Genomic DNA, 22,080 nt, shown 5'->3' on the forward strand with positions numbered 1-22,080 from the left:
AATTTCCAGTTAACAAGTCCACTTACACTGATGCTTCTTAAGCCTCTGCAGCTACTTTCAAGTCTTGCAGAAATAGATAAGAGCTGTTGATTCTGCCAGTAGTGCAATGTAGAAATATAAACATTTATTTCTGATTTGCTTTGTTTTACAAAGACTAGAGTAATGGCCAGAAGGCAGGGGAATACTACACTGAAGTTTCAAACATGTATACCTAGATTTATATGTGGGCCGCGGCATGAATAGGATTTAAAGAGTGTTTGAATTTTTATTCTGTGACAACAAATGTCTATAAAGAAAATGAAAAATGAATATTTTCATTTTAAATCTCATAAGCAAAGATCTGATTTTGTTTTCATATGAAATGAGTAAGGCATGTTAGTCATTGCTATGTATATTCTCAAATACCTGGAGACTGAAGCATTTTAGCATAGCCTATTTCTTTAGCATACTGCCTAAGTGGACCCTTTTGCTGACAGCAACCTCATTAAAATCAGATGTAGCTCCAGGATATTCCCATGTATATTGGACTATATCTTTCTAACACATAATCACAGCACATAAAAAAAAGAAAAAAGAGATTAAGTGCCACTGTTGAGTCCTTGTAGTTCTTCCCATTCAGTTCCTACAGAGAACACAGGTCTCAGTAATGCAACTACCACTTTTTCCATGAGTGCTAGGAAGAAATGTTCCTTCATTTACTTTGCCTGTCCTCAACATCAATTAAAAATCCTCTTTAAAGGCTGGCAGACATTTAAAGTTGTTCCTTTTTATTTAAAGCTCTCCTATAAGGTAAAACTCAAGCTCGTCTGGCATCCTGGATGGACCCAAGCCATCCTGGATCTTCAGGGAACAGGTTTGAACAGAACCAAACATTACTGGCATTTTCCCTGCAGTTATTCCTAATTTTAGCTTCTCCTAGCAGCCAGTAAAGTCAACAGAAAGCATGTAGCTCACAGGGTTCAGTGTAGCTTGTGCCTCAACCAGCTGCAGTAGCTGGTGTTGTAAATTCATTCTCTAATCTAACTTCCCCATGTAGACAAGCTGTGAAAGCAAAACCTACTAGGAAAGTATATGTGCATATGGCCACATTGAACTGAGGCCAGGCTGGCTGCTTAGTTCTTCAGCAAGCAGAGCACTTATAGAGTACACCAAAAACATGTATATGTGTATATATTAGAGTCAGTTCTCCAGTTAACACTATGGATACATGAGCCTGACAGCAGATGACACTAATAACACAGTAATTAAATTTAAATAATGCATTTCTTCTGCTGAATTTTCATGGTAGTGAAGTGGGAAGCAACCAATTTTGATCCAGAACAGGTTTCTGTTATTTTAAAACAGTATTTTTACACCCAAGAGATGCAATTATAAGACTGGAATCAGTCAAAAAAAGAAAGGATCACTGTTCCATACTTCAATCTCTTGCATCACTCGAACAATATTAGAATACTCACAGCATTTACTAACACACAAAAAAAAGTTTCACAGCAAAGGGGATATCGTCCTGAGAGGGTCACACCTTAATATCCAAGTTTCCCCTATGCGCTCCCAGGAGACCACAGTTTATACTAACACAAAAGTTTCACAACAAGGTAGCAGGACACTCGTCTCCGGGGATCCTGTCCCTGACGCCAATAAAAATGTCCCGATCCAGTGTCGGAGGAGGTTTCGATACGATCCCAAGAGCTAGAATAAGACTCAAAGGGGGTCAAATGCCATACAAGCTTGTTAGCTTTATTCTCATAAGCGCAGTAGGACGGAGAGAAGAAGAAAAAAGGAAAGAAAGATAAGCAAGCATGCAAGCGGGAGAGATGCAACAGGATTATAGTTACCACCACCACCAGTCCAGCTAAGTGTCGCTGTCTCCACTTCGGTGCAGGTACAGGCGTCTCGGTTCAGGTGATGTTCTGGGACAGAAGGCCGTGCATGCTGGTGCAGGTCATGTTCCGCATCGCCGGGGAGGGGAATATGTGCTCCTTTTATGTCCCCCTTCTCTCAGAGTCCTCCCATTTTCTCGAAGTTTTCTGGTACTTGTTGTTCCTGTCGTACCTGCTGTGTGCTTTTGTATTCCTCTTCACCGCCCCGATTCGCATGCAAACTGCTCTGGTGGGCACTGCTAAGGATTTCATTGTTCAGGTCTCCAGCTGATCTTCCAAGGCCAAGTAGATGATAGCTGCTATTACAGTCTTCCCAGAGATAAGATGCCAAGGCATTGTCCAGGTAAATGATGTGTCAACGATGTCGAGACAAACACAACCCATAAACAGTCTCTTACACCACCCCCTGGCTCGACATTGCTGTTTTGTGGTGGTGTGAAAGATAGAGAGAAGAAAGAAGCGCATGCAACAGTATCTTGATAGCGTTTTTTCAAACACTTAAAAGATACATCACCATGTAAAACTCTGGACATCATTGTCTGCTAGGCGATTCAATGATGATTTTACAAAAAATGACTCAATATTGAGCGGAATGCTCAAGTTTCTGTATTCATCAATAAGGGGATTTCTCCAGTTTGGCTGAAGAGGCAGGACAAAGGGAGGGGAGACTGAGTGGAGCCATGAGGGAGTGGGACAAAAAGAGCCATCTGCAAGGAGATGGGGGCCTTTACAAAGGAGGGAAATAGGGGAATTCCCCCACATTCTTCAGCAAGGGGGACAAAGGAGTCAGGTGACCTTAGGTGAGAACAGATGATGGGAGGCAGGAGTTCAGTGTAGGCAGGCCGGGAAGGCTGTAACTTCTGAGTACCTTGGCCAGTGGGGAAAAGGAGAGGGCGTCCCTCAGTCGGGAAATTAGGATAAAAGCGGGGCTGCGTCCCCCAGCAATTTGAGAGACCCCACAGGGATATGCCCGGTGGACTCTCCCTTTATTCGAATAAAGTTTTAGGACTCCTCTGTCTCCTTTTTGGACATTCAGTTCTTGACAGCGAGATTTTCCGCACAATATGAAACCTTAATTTTCTAGAAAGATCATTCAAATAATTACAAAGTCAACCTATACACACAAAATGAGATTACCACACACAAATAAAATAAAATAAAATAAAATAAAATAAAATAAAATAAAATAAAATAAAATGGTGAGATAAGATGTTAGGACAAGCATCCCAAGTCACATTGTTTGTTTATGGCTCGAGTTGGGGGGGAGTTAGCTAAAGAAGGCAACCCCCACAAAAACAATTATCAAAACAAATGCCCCAAAATAAAAAAATGTTAACAAAGTTATAAGCATTTTGCCTTTTCTCTTGCAATTTTTCCCTTCAGCAAGGCTGACTGTCCAGACCGTCGTGGAGCAGGTGGCTGAGCCTGGTCCGTGGGGATGGAGATCTGGATATGCAGCAAGAGTCCCCACGTCCCCAGCCCAGAGCGCATGTATAGTTTAGGCCTGGAAGCTTCCAGCTCACTAAATAATTGATATAGCTGCTGGCTTTGATTGGTGAATGACACAAATCTGTTTCACACCATCAGGTGAGACAGTAGATAGAAATTGCATATTAGATACAACATGTTGGATTAATTGAATAAAACAAGGGATGATACACGGCAAAAATATTAAGGTGGCAAATGCACATCTTACAATGATTTGGGAGTGGGATGTTCAATCACAAGTTATTCATGTTAACAGCAGGCTGCTTGGCCTACACTCGCCTCCTAGATGGCCCTCAGAGAGAGGTGGCCATCACTCACATCAAGGTCTGGCATGGCATGTGTCCCCACCGCTCAACGCCTAATGGATTGCAGCCAACAGCAGAGCTCGAGGTTCTTCTTGGTGGCAAACACAGAGGCCAACCCAGTCTTGCCCTTGACTATGGTAGGAGGCGCTTAGCCAGACCCAGGCTTTTAAGCTGGTCATCACGGTAGTGTCTCCCCTGCCTCATGCAGTAGCAAGTTGCTATCATGACAACACATGCACACAGCTTTGCATTAGTGGTATAACTACAACAGCATGAAGCAGTGCATTGAAGATGCCGGTTGCTGTGGGTGACCAGCCAAAGAAAATTTCCCATCAGTGGTGGTCTCCCATCCTCTTAATCCATTCCATGACCTGCTTCACATCTTCCATGGGCACATCTGGGTCGCTTGCTTCCTCCTGAAATGAAACAAAAGACAAACTCGCTTCTCGGGTTAGAAAGAGGGAACAACCCATTTAGTGTGAATTTTATTAATTTTCCCAAGGCATTTAAAACAGTTAGACTTCTAGATGGAATCGAGATTCCACATTGTTCTGCTTCGGTCCACATTAGCCCAGTAATTTGTGCTCCAGTATCAATTAAAAAAGTTACGGGTGTTTTCCTTGGTCCTACAGCAATAGTAATCAATAAAATCCCCTTTTGTATTGCAGGTGAGTTGTCTTACAAACATCCATCCTCCGCCTCCCTCCTCACCCTCAGGGGGCGGAGGGATTAGTTTCCCGCTATTATCTCCTTCTCAAGGTCTATTAAGCGGGGGGGGGGGGGGGGGGGGGGGCGGGGCATTGGGAGTTGGCCTGAAAACAGCCCTTTGCCCTGACCATTCCTGCACTATTCATTCTTAATTTTTTGGTCGAGAGTCCATCCATCAAATCCCGGGGAATACCTTTCTGAAGACCTAGCAGCCACAGCTCCTGTCGAGTTAGGGGTCTCTCTCTCCCGGAATTATGATCTTGGATTGACCCCAAGTCTTGGCGCTTCCTGGAGGGTGATTGCCTCCCACTAACCTGTTCTGCAGCTCGTAGGACCCTAGTTTCAGTTCTTTGGGGCAGTCCAGCAACAGGGCCGTATTTTCTCCCAAAATTAATCAACTCCTGGGCTACCTCCCGCCATGTCCATACTTTCCTCCCTGGCCGCTCATAGTCAGGGGTCACTATCCCCTCCAGAGCAGCCATAATTCTTTCTCCATCGGGGATGTTCTGAACCCTCCCTTGTAATTGAATCCCAATGGGTTTCAGGGAGTCAGGAAGTCCTCGTATCAGGGGAGTCATCCTCTCTGGGTCCACAGGCAGTATCATTGGGGAACCCTGGCTGGGCTTCAGCTCCTGATCATACATCATCTGGAGACAGGCTGCCTTTTGCACACTTTCCACTAACTGATCCACTGTCACTGTTATGGCAAGGGGATCTCCCCTCTCCAAGGGGTTCAGCCCTCTGGCCCACTATGCAGCTCTCTGAGTCAATGACCATGGGGCTCAGCGGTCGCCTGTGGTCAGAAACACACCCGGACCCCAATATCCTTCTGCTTCTTTCTCTGACAACAAGATTCCATCCCTTCCTGAGAAAGACATGCTCCACACATATTCTGTCTCTGATTCTTTTGCAGCTATTGCAAAATCTTTTCTCAGCTTTGCTAATTCAGTTGCAGTGAATGGAACTTCTTTGGTGATAACCTGAGGACGGTCATCACTATCGTCCTCATACACATACTCTGTTTTAATCAGCGGACACATATGGGAGGGGCTTTCTGCAGCTTCTTTGGCCTTCTGCAAACTTCCCTGCGGATAAATTTGCTGTATCCTTTTCTCTGCACACATCATTCCTACTTCTGACGGTGCATCTCCTTCCCTCAAAAGTTGATTCCTCAACTCTTGCTTTAATATCATATTTAGGTTCCTTTCCTCCTCCAACAATTGTTTGTTCTCCTTTAACTGTTCCTGCAGGGCATTTACTGCCACTTGCAGGGAGTCTATCAGAGTATCAGATTGACAAAACTTCTGCTTTCTCTCTTCCACCGCAGCTGCCAGGCTCGCTCCCAGCACTGCACAAATTATAGCTTTTCCCTTCCCCCTCTTAACCTTAGCTTCTTTCTGCAATACTCTTATCCTATCTACCACACTCTGTGGTTGAAACCAATGGTTCTTTGACCAATCTTGTCCCTCCGGTGAGGGGCGAGATCAGTGCACCTCTAGAAGATCATACAATTTCTCAATTCCTTCAACCCAGGGGGGCACATTATCACAAGCATCGGCTGCCTGCTGGGCGGCCATTTCCACAACAAAGGGGTTATCATCCTGAGATGGTCACACCTTAAAATCCAAGTTTCCCCTATATGCTCCCAGGAGACCACAACTTGTACTAACACCAAAGTTTCACAGCAAAGGGGTTATCGTCCTGAGAGGGTCACACCTTAATATCCAAGTTTCCCCTATGCGCTCCCAGGAGACCACAGTTTATACTAACACAAAAGTTTCACAACAAAGTAGCAGGACACTCTCATCTCCAGGGATCCTGTCCCTGATGCCAATGAAATGTCCCGATCCAGTGTCGGAGGAGGTTTTGATACGATCCCAAGAGCGAGATTAAGACACAAATGCAAGTCATGCAAGCTTGTTAGCTTTATTCTCATAAGCGCAAATGGACAGAGAGAAGAAGAAGAGAAAAGGAAAGAAAGATAAGCAAGCGAGACAGATGCAACAAGATTATTGTTACCACCACCACCAGTCCGGCTAAGTGTTGTTGGCTCTGCTTTGGTGCAGGTACAGGTGCCTTGGTGCCTCCATGCAGGTACAGGTGCCTCGGCCCCTCAGTGTAGGTGATGTTCTGCACACCTCGGTGCAAGTGATGTTCAGGGAAAGAAGCTGTGCATCTCAGTGCAGGTTATGATCCAGAGGCAGAAGGCTGCGCATGCCCGGCCCAGGTGATGTTCTGCACCTCAATGTGGGAATACATAGTCTTTTTTTCCCCCTTCTCAAAGTGTTCTCCCATTTTCTTGAAGTCTTCTGGTACTTGTTCCTGCCGTGCCTGCTGTGTGCTTTGTGTGCTCCTGTGTGCTCCTCTTCACCCCCGATTCGCATGCAAACTGCTCTGGTGGGCACTGCTAAGGATGTCATTGTTCAGGTCTCCAGTTGATCTTCCAAGGCCAAGTAGATAGCTGCTATTACAGTCTTCCCAGAGATAAGATGCCAGGGTTATGAGGGGTAAATGGTGAGAGACCTTCCCAGAGATAAGATGCCAGGGCATTGTCCAGGTAAATGGTGTGTCAACGATGTCGAGACAAACACAACCCATAAACAGTCTCTTACACGTTCACAGGAGAGCTAGAATTTCCCCTCATCCCTGCCTTCATAGAGTTGACCACTGTTCCTTTCTCCATGGTTGATTTGAGAAGTCCTTCCAAAGGTGACTTGTAAAGGACCAGACATCCTGGAAACAGTCAGATTTCAGTCCAACTTTGCTGAGTTACTTGTGAGAATTAAAAAGTGCAAGACAGTGTTACCATACAGTTCATTCTTTATGTAATATGATCAGCTAACAAGGTTTTGCCTTCATCCAGCATTAAGTGTAAGAAAAAGCTCTGAAACTGTTCTGATACACCCAGACAAAATGAAATTGTCTCTAAAATGAGCTGATGAGCTCAGCTGAGATTACAGTCCTAGGGAGTCACTTGCCCCTATTGCAGCTCTTCAATGTTGTCATAACAGCTGTCCTTATTAGAAACTCCTACACGATTCAGAATGATTCCGGTCACTTTCAAGAAGGTTAGCAGAGCAGGGAGTGGAAGAAGAAAACCAATTAAGCCCTTGGGATTTCTCCTTCAAACAGAGTAACTCCCTATAAAAATACTACCATTGACACATTCCTCCAGCCTGAATATAACTTAGCATGAATAGATATTAATAGATATATAACTCCACTGGAGTTTTGTAACTTCAGTCATTTATGTTTTTATTTATTTTTAATCCTCAGACTTGCTCTTTTCTACTTTTAATTGGGCAGAGTACATGAGTGCCTATCTAATGATAGACACAGTCCAGGAAGAACTGGAGCCCCACAGTGCTTGTGACATTCAGAGTACAACACCCATTAAACCCAGCAGTGATTAGGTGGATGAAAGCTAATGTCAAAAATACCAGGAATTAAATATTTAATTCCCTATATGATCTAAGAAGCTTTCATCCCACAAAACATTAATACCTTAACTTCTTATTTGGTTTAGGATGGATGTGAAATGTTACAGTTTGAAAGCCGTAGTGGTGAGGCGGCAGGGAGAGAAGGAGATATCAAATCAGTATCAGATTCACAGTCTATGGACCGTAGGTACGGTCGCCATTCTAGGAGCGAATCGAGTTCCCAAATAGTGTAATCACCTATAAGCTTGACTCTGGCAGTATCGGATTCATGAACAGTCTGTCAAGTGTAAGTCCGATCGCCTCCCCCCAAACAAGTAGTCGAGTTCACAAACAGTATGATTTATTCAAATGCAACATTTACAAAGCAGGTTTCGGGTGTCAGTACAGGAAATTCTCTACTACAGCGTGGGTTTTTTGGTTAGCTCTGATGTACAAATGTGCAATCATCACTCACCCCAGAAGATGGGAGAGGGCTCTCAGTCTCGAGGAGTCTCCTCAGGCAGCGCGTCAGTTCGAGGGGAGGAAAGGGGGATCAGCACATCGACTGACCTAGGAGTTACGATGGATTCTTCCCTCCTCCTCTTCATCCTTAGTTCACCTTTTATACTTTTCTTCACGTTCAGGTGGAGCTTGAGTGACTAGAGTCATACTTAATATTGTTATTGATTGGTGAAAAAGTTTCTCGCTTTCATTTAAAGGTACAGTCAATCAAAAATCTAGAGTGCATGCTCAGTGAGGGGTGGTCGTACCTTGGAGGCGGTAACTTTTGGGATGGAGGTGTGTTTTGACATTATAATGAGCTTATAAGTAGCAAAGTTCAAGCAAAGTTCATCCAAAGGGAGTGATTTGCTGCGGGAGGCCAGACACGACTCCTGAAGGCTTCAATATGAGTCAAACAGAAATCGCTTTATTCCACATTACAGCACTCTATTTATCTAATACATTTCTGTTAAGTCATCTAGCCACGCATATGCTTACATTGCAATTGGTTGCATACTACTGTCCACACGTCTTCTACTGTACTTGGCTGATTGTATATATCGGGGCACACGTTTACATGATTGGCCCGCACACAGTCCTCTATTCTGCACTGATAAGCTTGTTTACAGGTTCTCCCTCTCCTACTTCTGTGTTCTTCCAGCTGGAGACTTTCCCACGATCTTTTCGCCTTGGTCCTAGTTCGGCTCTTCGTATCCGTCTTCCATCGGGAAGCCTCCATTACTTAGATATGCTCCCACAATTCCCCCTTTTTGTTCTTGAACCAGCCAAACCTTCTTTACAGCATTCTCATTCATATTGGATACACGTTTCAATAAACAAGGCACAACTAGTAGAATGCAACATAGAATCAACAACACCATCCCAACACTTCTAAATAACGAGCGAAACCGTCCCGAAATTTCCCATCCACTTAATAAATTGTCCAACCATGACAGACCCTCATCCTCTGTGACTTTATGCAAATCTTTGCGTGATCCCAAATATCTTGGACATCCGTGAGTATTTTGTCGGACTGATCAATATAGCTGCAACATGTTTCATTTATCAGGGTACCTACTCCTCCAGCCGGTGCAGTTAGGATGTCAAGGGCCCTTTGATTTTGTAAGACTTTTTTTCTCAGGGAATCCACCTCTGTTTGCAATCCAAAAATTGCTTCTGCTGTTCTGTTAGCGATGATTTCCATTTCACCTGAAATATTCAGAATCATCCTTTCTAATTGAACAATACCAAGGGCTGGCAAAAGCACCCTAACAAAGCTATGGAACCCGGTATTGTATCTTATTAGGGGATTACCAATCTCTCATTTGGTTCTAGACTTTCCCCAAAGGCCCCTTACTATCCCCCTCATGTCTGAATGGTTAAATACTGTTAGCGAGGGGGCTAAAACTCCCATAGTACATGCTCCTGACCAGTTGCCTGGGAGCTGTTTTCGGGCAACTCGGTCTCCGCACAGCCAACAGTGACCCCCTGGCAAGTTGCAGGTTGCGTGTAGTCTTAGATATGTATTCGTGGTGGCTCTTCCCCATAAATAGTCAGCCCAGTGTTGGTCTCCTACTCTCACAGAATAGCTACTTGCAGAATTTATATCCCCACTATGGTTCAATTTAAGCTTTATGGTCGTCCAATGGCCTGTTTTGTTTTGAAAGGTGACTAGATTCGGGCCTGATAAGTTATAATATATATAAGGCACTGTGTTACTAACCAATTGAAGTATAAAAGGCATTCCTTCCATTGCGACATTCTCCCGTGTACACTGATATGACGTATTGAGTAAGCTATACGGATTCAGGTCTATCCAGTTGCTTAGAGGAATACCTAACACCAGTGCATCAAATTGAACTGCTGTCCCACAAAGCCAACAACTCTTGATTTGGGTATAATTAACAATCTGCCTAGGAAGCATAACATATCCATTAGCGTTAAAAGTAGCATCAGCTTCTATAATAGCGTTAAAAACAACATTACCTCCTAAAAGCCACAATATACAGCTAATAATAACAGTAACACTTCTTCCTCCCATGTTGTTCTTCCGCAGGCTCACACTTTCCACAGCTAGGGTACCGGTTGCTTGCCTGCTACGTCTGATGTATGCGAGTCTGCTTCCAGCCAAGGTCTCACCCACTTTGCTGGCATGCACCTGGTTCCAGTATCTGTAATGACACAAGCATCACATCCTTTTCCCCAGGTTATCAAGTCCAAAGGTCCCGTCCATTTTCCCGTGTCCCAGTCTCTCAGCATTACCTTACACGGGCCCGACTTTACTTCTGTCAGGGCTCCCTTTAGCCCAGCCCCGTGTTTGACCATCGGAGGGACTAGGCTGTCCTGGGGTAACCACAAAAATTTAAAACATATACTGCTTTTGCCAATCTCTCTGCAGGCATAATTCCCAATTCTCCCCCTTTTCGTTTTTGAAGCTGGCATTTCAGCGTTTGGTTCATACGTTCCACTATGGCCTGCCCAGTAGGGGAGTGTGGAATGCCCGTAACATGCTCTATGCCCCAAAGATGGAAAAACTCTTGTGTCCCTCGTGCAACATAGCCAGACCCATTATCAGTTTTTACCCTTTGTGGGACCCCCAATGCTGCCATAGCCACCCGCATGTGGCGTTGGACATATTTGCTGGATTCACCCGTCTGTGCCGTGGCCCAGATGGCCATAGAAAAGCAGTCAACTGACACACGGACATATTTTAGTCTGCCAAACTCTGGTATATGGGTAACGTCCGTTTGTCACAATTCCAACGGACCGGTACCTCTGGGATTCACCCCAGTTGGGCGGCCACTCGTGAATTGCTGACAATCAGGGCAAGTTCGTATAATCCCTCATGCCTCAGCGTCCGTCAGGTTAAACTGTCGTCGTAGTGCCTTGGCAGACTGATGGAAAAATTGATGGGAACACTGAGCCTGTTGAAACTTATCCGGCGTGGGGCCCGTCCATGCTGGAGCTACCAGCCGCTTCGCCTGTTGGTTTCCCTTCGACAGATCACCTGGTAAATTCGTGTGACTCTGAATATGTGTAATAAAATATGGTGCCTCTCGTATGTTGAGCGTGAGCCAGAGTGTTTTAAAGAGGGCAAACAGAGCTGCATCGCTAACTTCTTTCAGAATTGCGTGTTTCATGCGTTGAACAATACCTACTACATACAGGGAGTCACAGACCACATTCAGGGCCTGATCCGGCCAGCGTTGAAAAGCCATGACGACAGCATGTAATTCTAGTTGTTGAGTGTGGAAGAATACGCTATTTGGGAACTCGATTCGCTCCTAGGAAGGCGATCGGACCTACGGTCCACAGACTGTTTGTGAATCCGATACTGATTTGATATCTCCTTTCCCCTCGCCCACCACTACCACTACGGCTTTCAAACTGCAACATTTTCACATGGAGTGGAACTACTAAAGTCCAATAGCACCACCTCCTTCCAGATGTCTCCCTCTTTCCAGGTTAATGTTGAATTCTGTGATCTCCCTCCGGCGTTCGTAAACAGTCACTCCCTTAAACGTCATCGGAGATCGCTGAGGAGGGCGCTCTTTGAACTGTCCAAGTTTGACCGCGGCCATAAAACGATGGGGTGGCAGGTGGACTCTAACCTGCCCTGGATAGTCCAAGAGGGCAACTTGAAGTGGCACTGAGTTCTGTAAAGCCCACTGTAGGTATTCCGCAGCCAATGGCACAACGATAAAATTGGGTTCAAATCCTGCTATTTCCACTGCCCGAGATCGTCCTTTCATTATCAGCTGTGCAAAAGCTTCTAAACGAGTTGTCACTGTACGCTTGGGTTGAATGGGCAAAAAAAATCCACTCGAGTATATGAAGGGGATCTCTGTTGTCAAACCATTGCATTAATAGCATCAGCGGGTAGTGGTTGTAGTTTATCAAGAGCAAACCCGCCGGTTTATCAGGGTCCCAGCCACTGGCATATGCGGTTGATACCCTTTCGGATACCTTTTGTAGTGCTAGTTTTGCTTTGGGGGAAAGCTTACGCAGGGCATCAACTCCGCCCCGCCCTCCCCCCCCCGCCGAAGGAGTCGTACGAGGGGTTCTATATCCGCGTTGAAAATACCGCAGACTGAGCGTACCCAATTAATATGGCCAGGAGTTTCTGCACATCGTTTAGGGTAGTGACTCCTGTTCATAGAAAGAATTTTTGTGGCCTCACAGCTGTTGTTGTAATCTCCCAGCCCAGGTAGTGCCAAGCTGGCTGCCGTTGTACTTTCTCTGGCGCTATCTGTAGATCTCCCTCTTCTAGGATCTTCTCCATCTCTGTCAGCAGACTTTCTGCCTCCAGATGCTTTCCGACTACTAAGATATCGTCCATATAATGGTAGATCATTAGTTCAGGGTGTATCTGATGGATGGGAGTTAATGCCCATGAGACACAGAGCTGGCACAGGGTGGGCGAATTTTTCATACCCTGGGGAAGCACTACCCAACGACATCACTGCATAGGGGCTTGTTTGTTAACAGAAGGTACAGAGAACGTGATTTTTTCATGATCCTTGGAATGCAATGGTATGGTAAGGAATCAATCTTTTAAATCGATTATTAAGATGTCCCAATCATTTCAGGAGGTTCTCTATTTCCATTTCTATTTATGTTTGCACAGCTTCAATTTGGTTTCCTCCCCAAAAATTGCTTGGGATTTCTGTATATTAAGGAGGCCTCCACTCCAGTAGCAACTGAGGCTTTTACAATCTGTAAGGACCGTTGCCGGTCCTTCTGTGTCAGTGGCACTGGAGCTTGGCCATCGCTTCATTCTTGTTTCCTATGCTGAAGTATTTCCCTAGTCCCTTTCCAAGGATACAAGTCAGAGTACGGCTCCCAGTCCTCCACTGGTGGGGGGGGCGGGGTGGGCAGGGTGCCGCAGTCTGAGTTATTCCTGGCTTTCCCGCTTTCAAATTCTGCACTTTCTTGTTGTGCTTATTCAGCCCTCTCTGCTGATATATATTACACAATAAAGATCTAAAGACCACACACACAAACAGCACAAACACAGTTTCTATCCAGTGGCACGACCTCACGTAGCTGTGCACTCCGCTAGTGAGTTCCACTGTTTCAAATGTCGAATCCCATCCTCATCGCCAATTAGGTTGCGAATGGGCTTGGGATTCGGCAATAATTACACAAAACAAGGTGGCTACGGCGAGCCTCTATTCAGGTGAAAGCACATTAAAGAAGCAAAGTATGAATAATTACTCTTGAGGTAATACTTGCCAGCAGGATACTGAGACTGAACATCCTCTTGAGTTGGCAGATTAGAGGGTTGCTGACAGGCTCCCAACTTGGCGGGCGTCCCTGCAGAAACAACGCAGGCCTCCATGTTAGGAGCCTCGCTCCCCGCCTCTCCGCACTGTCTTTTTATGCCCGGTGCATCCTGCCACGTAGGGCCAGTACATGCCAGCAGGCAGACCGGGGCGGGGCGGGGGGGGTGTGGATAAACTCCGCCTTCAGTCACATAACCTTCCCTCCTGGGTGCGCATACCAGTAAGTGGTCCCAGCTGTCAGTCTGAGGGTCCTGCCTTTCTCATCTTCCTCCCTCTCGGGTGTTTGACCTTCAAACTAGTTTAGAGGATGTTTGCAGTTATGTTGGCTACAAGCCCGGTCGAGCAGCCGCCTTCAACTGCTTTCGGAGGAGGTAGGCTGTGAACCTGGCTGAGCAGCCGCCTCCGTGCTCCTTATCGCTCAGCCCAGGCAGCCAAACATCTTCTTTCTCAAGATCTGGATTCTATTTCGCCCAATAGTTTTATGACTCTACAGGTCATACAAATTTCCACCTCCAATACATGCCACCCTGTGATCTGTAGAGGTCAATCTATTGTAGCGAAGGACCCGAACAGATAACATTTTCATAGCAGTTTCAACCATACCTCGTGTCAGCATCATTATACAAAGGATACAACACATAATACAGATGAACATAGCAAATAGAAATAATAGCCCTAATAACAGCTTCTGTCCTCCCTTAAAGCATTACAATTCTCCAACGCCCACTTTAAAAGATGGATCAAATCGCCAGGCTGGATATCCTTACCCCTCCCAGATTTATCAAGGATATGCTGCATAACTGGCAGCGCCCTGCAAGTCCCAGTCCGGATCTTCTAGCGATGGGGGCACATCCTCCCCCATATCTTTCTCAGTATCAGATTCACAGTCTGTGGACCGTGTAAGCTGTACTGCTGTACCGATTTACGTACCTCCTTCACTAAATCAAACAGCAAAGGTCTCCACTGGTTTGGCTGTCCTGGGGGGCCCGCTATCGCAGGAAATGCTGACAACGCTCCTTGATCCGCTAGTGATAGTCTTATCTCCCTCCAGCGACTTTGGGGATCACAGTCCGCTTTTCCCTGCACCACCCCTCCAGGTTTTGTCAAACCCTCAGCAACATAAGTCTCCTTGGTCTCATTCGCCTTTCCGTCCCCAGCCCCCTTCTCTAATTTTTCAAGGCGATCCAACAAGTCCTGGACTCAGCCGGACCGTTCCTCAGGCTCGACGCGGGGGTCCGGAAGCGGGGGCACAGACAGTGTAGGCGCCACAGGCGCAGGCGGGGGAGTGTTGGCGATGGATCTCCAAACACCAGCGGTTTTCGGTGACGTGGCGGTCCCGTCCCTGAAGTGCTCGCAAAGGCTGCCATGGCTCCAGCGGCCACTTTTCTTTCTGCTTTTATATCGGATAAGGTAGATAGGACCAGCTGCCATGTAGTAGCATGGTCCCTGTCCTGCTTATCCCCGTCAGCGATATGATCCCAGAGCTGTCGCCCTACATCCTCCCATGTCTCCACATCGAATGCTAGGTGGGGCTCAGCTTTGAACCCATTCTCTCTGCACCAGATCAAAAGCTTGCAGAGGGTCTGTTCATCATACTTGATTCCTCTCTTAGAGAGAATATGCAGGAGGAGCTTAACAATTGCACTTTCTTCCTTAGTTACCGACTGCCCCATCTCCTGCCCCGGCTGCTCACCTCCACCAGGTGACCGTTGCAACAAATCTTCAAATCTTCACGGATTGTCACCCAATCCGTCCCAGACCTCGGTCCTGCTGAGCCGTTCCCCAGCCGGGTGCTCCCATCGGGGTGTCCCTCTTCAAATGCGCTGAAATCGCATCACGTCAGGGTCACCATCTGCGGGAAGCCAGACACGACTCCTGAAGGCTAAATATAAGTCAAACAGAAATCGCTTTATTCCACATTACAGCACTCTATTTATCTAATACATTTCTGCTAAGTCATCTAGCCACGTGTATGCTTACATTGCAATTGGTTACATACTACTGTCCACACGTCTTCTACCGTACTTGGCTGGTTGTAGATATCGGGGCACACGTTTACATGACTGGCCCGCACACAGTCCTCTATTCTGCACTGATAAGCTTGTTTACAGGTTCTCCCTCTCCTACTTCTCTGTTCTTCCAGCTGGTGACTTTCCCACAATCTTTTCACCTTGGTCCTAGTCCGGCTCTTCGTATCCATCTTCCATCGGGAAGCCTCCATTACTTAGATATCCTCCCACAATTTGCCACCTTTTCTGGCTCAGCACCGGACTTGTTATCGTATATCTCCCATTGGACAGCTACTGTGAAGCTTATCAGCGGCCCAGCACAGGGAGTGCAACAGAGTTTGGCCGCGGTGTCTTCACTCCATTCCATCCTCTGTTACTCCTTTTTGCAGCTGTGCAGATTGTGTTGCCTAGGGAACTGTGGAGGAGCTGAGTCCATGCCTACCAACCATCCTGGAAGTGGCAACCGCATATCACCCCAAGCAAGCTTTTGTAATGCCAAAACTTCTGTTAGGCCCTAGTTTTTCTCTCAGTTCCTGTTTTCAAACAATTCTTCCACAATGGAAACACATGCAAGTTTAGTGATGCTGGTCCTCTTTCACCTACAATACTCATGAGCCAAATACATGTCTCAGACAACTTTCATGTGATTGAAGGAATTTATATTGACTTCAGAGGACTTTCTCTAGACTTCAGCTGACAAAAATGAAAGCAAGTCTTGGCTCAATGACTGCAAGATTGACACTTCTATCAGCAATTAAATAAACCTAACATGTGAAAAGATACATATTGCTATAATTCATGACCGACACTGTTAACTTGACCTGAAAGATTGCCCAAAAGGGACAGCCAAAGCTTGTAGAACAAATCTTTTACTTGTTAAGAGTTTCCAACTCTTAACATCAAAACAATCCTCTTTCATCATTATCCAGTTAGTGACAAGTCCTCAGCAGCTCTTGCAAGCTTTCATTTCACCTCAGCAACATAATACGGACATCTCCAGTGTGCCCAGTTTTAAGAGTTTCTCAGAGTTCACAAGCCATTTCATTATTCTGCAATATTGCTCTGTTGTATACTCCAATCTGTCATGCAAAAAAAAAAAAAGAAAAAGAAAACAAAACAAAAAAGCAAACAAACAAACAACAACAACAACAAAAAAACCCACAAACACACACCCATACACACACAAGAAGAACCCTTGGGAACCTGGCTTCTTCATTTCTTCCAGTCCTCCTCCCATTCTGGCATTATCATCACTCACCCCATCGCTGTCATTTATCAGGTGGATTGTGAACTGCTTTTTTTTCAGTTGCTGGAGTAAGAGTCAAATGAAATTCTTGAAATATTTTCTAGATTATAGTTTTTACATTTCAGAACTACAAGACATCCCTTAACAGGATGATGCCTTTATGTGCAAAGCTGTGTAAGAATTTGAGTCATTGACAATTGAAAATCTCCAAAATTCTGGCTGATGCAAAGAACTTTCAAGGAGATATTGTGCTTTGAGGAAATAAGCAACATGCAGCAGAGATTCCCAACTTCCTCATAGCAGCAAAAGCTTATTTTCATCTAAATTGCTAATGACTGGTAACATTTATTGTTACCTCCGTCAAGGAGCAGAAAGAGCAGGGCTGAATCACAGTGTAGGAACGAGACAGAAGCCAAGAATTACCCAGTACAGACAGTACTCCCACAGTCAAGGCACAGTTCTAAGGGTTCCCAACACAGCAGACAGAGCTGGGGATAGCATTGAGGTCAATTAACCACCCCCCACACAACAAAAGGACAAACGAGGTCCAGCAACCATCCAGGGGATCCCAACAAGAGATGGGACTGGAGATGAGACAGAACATACATCCAAGATGTTCATCCAGGAGATGAGTGAGCCACAGCATAGGTCCAAGGGGGAAAGCAAGAGGTAAGGCAAGCTAAAACACTAGCATTCCTACACTGTGACTAGAGCAGAGTGATGATCCCGAGAAGATGACTCAGCAGAAACTAAATACCCAGGGCCAGCTTAAATGAGCTTCCTGGGCAGGGGGTGTAGATAGAAGCTTCAGGGGAGGCTGGTCAGGGCAATTAAGGTCTAATGTGGCCCTTAGTACCCTTAGTACCATGATAACTTGTACCCAAAAAGTGCTCAAAAAAACTCTTGGGTGGATTTTGCTGATATTTGAGGAGCATGGTCCTGCTTGACACAGCTGATATAAATCAGTTTAACTCCATTGACTTGACTATTCAAGCAGATGTTCAGATGAGATAAAGAACTATGGTTTCATAGCAGTCAATACAGCCACTCTAATTTAAGCTCTCTGAGGGTTTTGCCCACAGACTAAAGTAACATTGATCAACTTATGACTGGGAGTATGACCCATAAAAAGTTGGAAACAAAGTTAGAAAAAGGGAAAAGAAGTATGAGTACCAGAAGCTTATCTATATAAGCTATGTCACTGTGTTGTCACTGCTAGTGTCCCAGCATACCATTCCCATAAATTCCAAATTTCACTCTTTTTCATGGCAAAGTGCTACTTCATAGACTGAGGGCTTTTCTGAGAGATTAGTATTGAAAACCTACTTCATGGAACAATATAGTCTTCCCCAGGATCTGGCTCATAACGCATAAACCTTCACTACATCCTCAGTGTGTTTGCAGAAGTTGCCCAATTTTCTTTCCGAGAAAGTGTAATCTATCAGTCTCTGAGACCTTGCTGCATTTTTACCTCTTACTTTTAACTCTAGGGTGTACAGAACAGTGTAACTCAGCAGGGAGAAGAATAATAAGCTGTCCGTTCTCAGGGAGACCATTCCTTAAGGAGCTTAAAGGGCTAGGACAGTTCATGTTTCTATAGCAAAGCTGTTTTGCTAAGTGTACCCAGTACCACTTCAGTTACATAGCTTGTACATTCATAGCTTGCAGATTTCTCTGTAGATGAGCACACAAGCACTTTTAATTTCTTGAATATAGCTTTTAATTTTGTGAGTTAATTAAGGTTGTTTTTCAGGACAGCTAGCCTAATAGATCTCAAGGAACCACTTGGTGAACTAATCGGATAAAAGGAATTCTTATTTAAGATATAAATGTGAGTGAGGCCCCCGTGGTGGAATTTATGGACCACATCATGAAAAACACAGTAATTACATTCATGACCAAGCAATGTTTAATATACCACTAAGAATAAAGAAGGACACAAATAGCAAAAGTACTGCAAAATATACTACAGAGAACACTGTACTGACAAAACAATGGAGTAGCTGAAGAGACATATCTTTTTCATTTTTATGAACAGGAAGAAGGATAAAAAAAGGAGTGCATGAAACTGCTCTCTGACAACAGAAAGTAGTTAAGATAATAAAAGAGAACATGATAATCACAGGAAAAAAAGGAGGGAGTACAATCCTTTAAATACAGTATACTACAAACTTTTGCACTACATTTTAATCCATCTTATAGTAATCTATTCCTTTAAACGGGTTGAGATAGTGGTGCTACTTATGATGAGCAAATGCAAATGATCCTCATCCTCATGAACAAGAAAATTGTTGGTATGCTATAGAAATTGAAAAAAAAAAAAAGTAAAAGGCTTGGTAGTTCTATCTGTCTATCCATCTCTGCAAGGAAATCCCAATGATCTGTGAAGCTTATCAGGAGCAAAAAGTACTGCCTAGGTAAACCAATACTAGAAGTTATTTCCTCAGAAGCACAATATAATGCAACTACAGAATGAGCAGTGATCAAATCTCCACAGTAAAAATGGAAGGATGGAGTTCAATATGTCTGACATGCCTTATGGGGTATATATGGGGAGATATAATATGACTTATAAATTACAAGACAGGAGACAGATTAAAAAAATCTTGAAGTGTTTTGGTGGAAATAATTTTATTCAAAATGACCTGAATATATTAAGAAAATATTTTGAAATTAATAGGTTGAAATTCAGTGGAGCCAAGTACAAGGCAATATATTTAGGGCAACATAAGTCCTGAAGAACATCTGAATTACTTATTGAGACTGGAAGCTACTTGAGCTTGTTTTGAAGGTTCTTTTTCCTTCCCTTCCCTTCCCTTCCCTTCCCTTCCCTTCCCTTCCCTTCCCTTCCCTTTTTTCTCTTCTCTTCCCTTCGCTTCTTTTTCTCTCTCCCTCTCTGTCTTTTTTTTTTCCCTTATTTTTCTTGATAGGTACCTTCACTTGAGTGTTGTTAACATGTAAAAAATGTCAATGTATGAAGGAAGAATCTGTATGGGAGTCATATCGTACCGAGCACTTTCTCTTATTGCCAACTTTTATGTAGGACATAATGTTGAAATAAAAATGTAACAGCTTTCTTGCTGAAGTTCACACTGGTAACCATAGCCCATTACAGAAGGCAAGCAGCCAACAGATAAATATCTAAGTCTTTATGGGCAAAAGACACAAAGACCTGCACCTCATGGAGGGCTCTTTTTTTTTTTTTTTTTCAGCTGCTTCGCACTTTTCCTACAGTAAATGAAACATGAAAGGAAAAAGCAATACTCTTGTTGGAAAACAGGTTGGAAAGTCAAGAGAGCAGTTTCAAGCTGACAGTACCTCAATACCTCAGTTTGTATTTAGGCTTCCAACTACGAATTTGAATATTTAGAGTGTTCCACAAATGATGCGAGGGAACCAGAGAATAGTAGTCAAATGGGTATTATTAGCAATGTTATGTAAATATAGTGCATAATACAGTTATGCTTCTGGCTCAGTAGGTAGATTTTTCACTCATACCTTACAGCTTCTAGTATATATGCTGGTTATTTTCTCTACTTATTCTCTCTGGAAAATTTTGCCACTTATTTAGGAGTAGAGTTTCACAGTTACCTCCTAAAATCATTACAAAAACATGAATCCTCAGAAGTCAGGAGATTTCTTGAAATATCAAAATGTTTGGGTGTTCTTTCATATAGATTTTGGTATTAAAAGTCTTCGAGTGCATTTGTGTTGTATTCTCAAGGTTCTTTCTACAAATGCAATACCATCCTTCCTTTCCCTTCCCTATTCTTTCCTTCTCTTTTCAAACCAGTGGCCATGACTTATTTTGGATCCCAAGCAAAAATGTTTAGACAGCACACACTTGATTCAACATGATACAAGTAATTAATAGCAACCATAGCCAAATTCAGAAAAATCATATTTCTAGGTGTGGCCAATTTCTCCTTGCAGATTCTTCTGCATGAATATTATTATACAGAAATATATCTTGGGATATTATTTGCAACCATAGGCTGTGATCTCTGCACACAGGTATCTAAAAGCACGTTTCCGCTTTAGAAAATGAGAGTGAAATACTCCTGAGATCCTTGACATATAATAATCAAGTCAGTCAAGATTTTAGCTGCTGTTTTCTGTTAACATGTGCAGTAAGAGAAATAAAATGATCTTTGTGTATGTATAATATGCTTACAGTAAAAGCAGCTGCTTGTTCAAAGTGCATTCAAGGGTGAGCTGAAAGGATGGCGCTCTCTACACATTCTCCCCAGAGAGAGAGTTTGCAAAGATTTCAAAACCCAACCTCCAACTACGGACAAAAGCCTTTCCTCGTCATTTTAAATATTCTTATCTAATCTAGACGGTGAAGCCAAGGCTGAAGTGATTTCTAATATTTTGCTGCTTATGAAAGGCAATGTGGTTCAGTGCATGAGCTATTGGTTTGAAAATTGCATACAGACAATAGACGTATATGCAGGTCGTACTTGCATCTCAGAGGACAGTGGGTGCCAGGCTGATGTGAACTGCCATGATGGGCATGGTGAGCTGAAGTTGTTTTTGAATCTGATGACTCTGTCAGAGCAGGCGAAAAATTATGGTATCATGATGCAAACTCAATCCAGGGCTGGGATAGGACTGAACCTGGGATCAGGTTGTCATTTTGTTTTGATCAGAATGATCTGGAGGGACTATCAAACTAAGGAGTTACAGTTGCTTCTTTTGGACTTTGACTGCTTGTTCCTATACTCACATTGCAGGAAAAAGAAATAGTCCAGGTTAAAAAAATTTACTACAACTAGCAACAGTAACACACAAACAAAAAATCCTCCTTCAGAAACAGAGGGAGAAAGCTCAGTTCCCTGACTCATCTCGTACACAGATGTTGTCAATAGTTGAGTTGGTTCAAGGGAGGGAGAAGTAATGGGAGAAGATGGTTACTGCTGACACTGGTTTGTTCCCTAAAGCTTCTGCATTGCAAAATCGGAGCCTAAAATGAGCTTGAAGACTCAAATCATGCACTAAATGGCATATATTACTTTAAAAAAAATCAAAAAAGGAAAATATCAGTGAAATATTCAGTCATTCTTTAATTTTTTTCTCTTTTTTTTTTTTTGGCCTCTACCCTTCTGACTACATTTCTGTAGGTTTAGTAGATTTTAGTTCACGATAGTAATAATTTTGGTCTCATCCTTACATTAGCAAGGGATTCATAGGGGTACTCAGATACCAGATCTCACTGACTATTAAATCTCTGAGTTTC

At 43.9% G+C, this 22,080-nt stretch overlaps 1 non-coding gene across 1 annotated transcript; it reads right to left on the reverse strand.

The window, feature by feature from the left end:
* Positions 1–4,005: 4,005 nt before the first annotated feature.
* LOC104572545 (uncharacterized) lies at positions 4,006–5,958 on the reverse strand. The gene is made up of 2 exons (XR_015914086.1): positions 4,510–5,958; positions 4,006–4,089 (listed from the first exon to the last, which is right to left on the reverse strand). It is a non-coding gene; the product is annotated as an uncharacterized LOC104572545 (transcript).
* Positions 5,959–22,080: the final 16,122 nt, after the last annotated feature.

This window comes from Tinamus guttatus, unplaced genomic scaffold (genome assembly GCF_059628265.1).
Source record: "Tinamus guttatus ecotype Peru unplaced genomic scaffold, ASM5962826v1 Tinamus_guttatus_pri_ptg000847l, whole genome shotgun sequence".
Classification (NCBI taxonomy): domain Eukaryota; kingdom Metazoa; phylum Chordata; class Aves; order Tinamiformes; family Tinamidae; genus Tinamus; species Tinamus guttatus.